Source organism: Mus pahari, chromosome 20 (assembly GCF_900095145.1).
Source record: "Mus pahari chromosome 20, PAHARI_EIJ_v1.1, whole genome shotgun sequence".
NCBI classification, from domain to species: Eukaryota; Metazoa; Chordata; class Mammalia; order Rodentia; family Muridae; genus Mus; species Mus pahari.
The window spans coordinates 18,338,020-18,341,856 of NC_034609.1; positions in this window are offsets into that span (position 1 = coordinate 18,338,020).

Genomic DNA, 3,837 nt, shown 5'->3' on the forward strand with positions numbered 1-3,837 from the left:
AAGGTACCCAGCTGGAAGGGCACGGGAAGGGCAAAGCACTGACTTGGAGCTGATTGGATCTATGGGACTTCCAACTGGTGGAGACCAAGCTTCCCTGCCCACCTTCCTTTAAGAAGCACCTGACTTTAGTTATAATCACATATTAACTGACCTAGTGTCATACTGAAATTTAGTTTTAAAAGAAAGCCTGTGTCACTACTGTTTGAGAGACACTGAGTCATTTGGCAGAAGCAGGGAGTAACCATGGAGACAAATACCGAGAAAGAAACAAAGAAAGTTCTACCAGCTGTGGCTTCCCGAGGTTCCCCCCCACCCCTGTCCCCCTTGTGTTAAAATGGGGGAGCTGGGACAGCATGGGAGAGGCAGACAAGATGAGTTAGTCCCCAACTGAATTTCCTTAACACAACCTGAAAGATTGGTCCAGAAAATGAGCAAGTGATTCAGAGTTAACTTATACCACTGTATCACTTGTAGACGTTAGAACCAGATTTGGAGTCCAGAGTCAAATTCTAGCTTTACCTTACTCCTGATGTGTGACTTTGACTAAGATCCAGGCTGGCTCTGTTTTTTTAATCAGCTAAAATAAGAGATACCTAGGACATGAGTTTTCAGGAGTCAGAGTTACTGTCCCAACCCTAGGTAAATAACAGGACAGGCAAGGAGGCAGGGAGGGACACTGTAGTAACTCAGGGATAAAACCTCACATACTTCATCAATAAGCCGGTGACAGACTACGGCATGGTAACACATGCCTTCGACCATAGTACTCGGGAGGCAGAGGTGGGAGGGAAGACCTCAGAGTTCAGAGCTAGCCTGGTCTACAGAGCATGTTCCAGGACAGCCAGGGATACACAGAGAAACCTTGTTCCAGGAAACAAAAACAAACAAACAAGCCAAAATTATCACCACCATCATCATCATCATTTGGTGGCAGATGGGAAGTGAGTGACCAAAATGACTAGAATTCTGGACCTAGTTATTACAGCTCACAACTGGCCTAGGCTTAGAACCTGGCTCCCTAAAGGTAAGAGCTGGGTCCTTAACATAGCAGAAAGAACCCTGGGCCAGGCTAAGCAATGCCTGGAGTAAAGACCCTGCTACACAGGGCTGGAGTTCTGATGTTCCTCGATACAGCGTTATGGCTGGGCCATGGGCTAAAAGTCTGGATAAATGGGATTCAGAGTGCATCAATGTGAATCTATCAGGGCAGGCTGAGGAGCCCTGGACTCAAGTCCCGAACCTGCCTCTGAGACAAGTCACTTAATTTCTCCCAGCCTCAGGGTCTTCAGTTACCAAAATACCACCGTTCAAAGTTCTCACAGAACTATGTAGCATGCTTAGCTCCGCATGGTATCCATACAACAGGGTACCTGGCATACAGTGAGCTCCCCACAATGGAGGCATTATTTAGGGAAGCCATTAGCAGTCATGTGGTGAACCCGTGTGAAAACAAAGGTGAGGGTTCCCGAGTCCACAGAAGTACCTATTTGTGCTCCTCAACCCAGCTTCAACTGTTCTCCAGCACTCATTCCACTTACACTCCAGATCCTCCAACCCCAAGAAAAGACTTCGCTTGCTGATAGGCAGATACGCAAGCGCTCTTTTGTACGAACATCATTTCCCAAGGTTTCCGAAACCCTGGCCAACGGCTCAGTCCCAGGACACTAAACTGGGAAACTTTGAGAATAAAGAAGTCTTAATCCAGCCTGGAATCGACTTCAACCTGGGTGTGGGACTTGCCTGGTGGCTCCTTGTACTTTTGTGAGGTCGTGGGAGATTTTCCATCTCTTGGTAGGTGTGAGGCCGGCTGTTCTCCACCCCCAGCCTACCTGTTTCTGCTTGTTGAGCCCAGTCTATCTGAAAAGGTAAGTTTCCATGAACGCCTTCATCCCAGATTGCTGGGAGGGCTTGGAGTGAAGCCTGCTATGGAGGACCCAGGGACACACACGCTCATGCCTACAGACCCTTATTCCAGAAGCACAGAGCTTAGTCTGATTATGAAGCAGGGGGTCACGTAGGGCGTGTTTGTTTATAACTGGTCAGAGCCAGTGTGGCTTGGAGCTCTGCCACCCTACTTAAAGTCCCCAGGAATCTATAAAATAGTGACGAATATTATTACCACTTTCCTTTAAGCAACACAAGCTACCAATATGTCTAGTGAGTCCTAGACTCACCAGACAAACGAATTCAATCAGCAGAGGCTTCTTCCATTTCTTTCCTTATTAACTAACTACGTTCTGGATGGGACTGGGTAACAGACACAGGCATAGGCTCTTTGACACATCAGTCGACAGAAACAAAGTTGACTGCTGTTCCCAGCTCAGGTTGGGGTTACAGGAGCCACAGATAATTTGACAGTTTACACATGAGTGAGCCGTGTATTTGTTAGAAGGTGTCCAATGCTATGACAAAAGGAAAGACAGAGGGAGGCAAGGTGTTAAGAGTACTGGATTGAGATCTGTATTTGAATCTTGAATAGGCTGGGGCTGGAGGGGGGAGGTTAGCTCAGTGGTACAGTGCTCACTTGGTTTGAGGTCACTGTAAAATGAGACCCAAAGCAAAGCTGTGCAGGATTGGGGAGGTGGTTCAGTTGGCAAAATGCTTTCCGTGCGGGCATAAGGACCTGCCTTCAATCCCAAGCACCGACATTAAGAGGCCAAAAGTGACAGTATGCCTCTGTCATTTTAGCCTTGAGGTCCTGGAGACGGAAGAGGCCCCTGAGGCTTGTTGGCCAGTAAGTCTTGCCTAATCAAGCAAGCTGTATAAGCCCTGGAGGTCCAAGGCCTAAAGCAAGAAGTGTGAGGCTAGAACACAAGTTGGGTGAATGGAAACAAACTCAAAGCCAGTGCTAGAGTCGCTGGGGCCGAGATCTGAACATCTCAGCACCGTTAGAACGAGACCCAGCTTCAAGCTCAATGGCACAGGAGGGAGACTCCATCTCCTCTCCTGGTCATTCTCATCCTCTCCCCCTTTCTTCTTTTCTCCCTTCTTTTTTTAATTCCACTGAAACTTAACCTCCAGGATCACAGGTACTGGGCCTACAAAGGAAAAGCCTGGGTGGCTGGGGAAAGAGCCCGGTTGGTAAGTAGACTTGCTGTGCAAGCATGAGGATCTAAGGATCTGCACTCGGATATTCAGCATCCACATGAAAGTCAGGCGTGACTGCACATGTTTAGTACCGCAGCACCAGGGGCCGAGACCGGGAACCCCCAGCCTGCTACCCTTGCTGACCAGCAAGTGTCCGGTTCAGTGAGAGACTCCATCTCGAGGCAGTAAGGCAAAGGGTGATAGAGGACACCAATGTCCTCCTCTGGTCTGTGCTTGCATGTGCACTGGCACATACCCCAACACACCCTTCCTTGGCCACGCCATTTTGAAGGCCACTTGTCCAGCTCAGGTTTGGAATAGAAGCTCAGTTCTGTCTGATGGACAATTAGAGTAGGGATGGGTATCTCACCACTGCATCCCACCTCGTCCCAGGGCATCCCACCCCACCCCACCCCTGACAGCCTAAGCCTGAGGCCAAATATGGTATTGCACATTCATTATCCCAACACTCAAGCGATTGAGGCAGGAGGACCCTGAGTTCAAAGTATCCAGCCTGGGCTACAAGAGGATTAAGCGTTTGAGATAATCCCATCTCAAAAATAAATTAAACAAAATAAATAAAAAATAAAGCCAGCATTGGTGGTGTGCACTTTTGATCCCAGCAGCTGGCAGGTAGATGCAGAAGGGATTAAGAGTTTAAGGTTGGGCTGGAGAGATGGCTCAGCGGTTAAGAGCACTGACTACTCTTCTGAAGGTCCTCAGTTCAAATCCCAGCAACCACATGGTGGC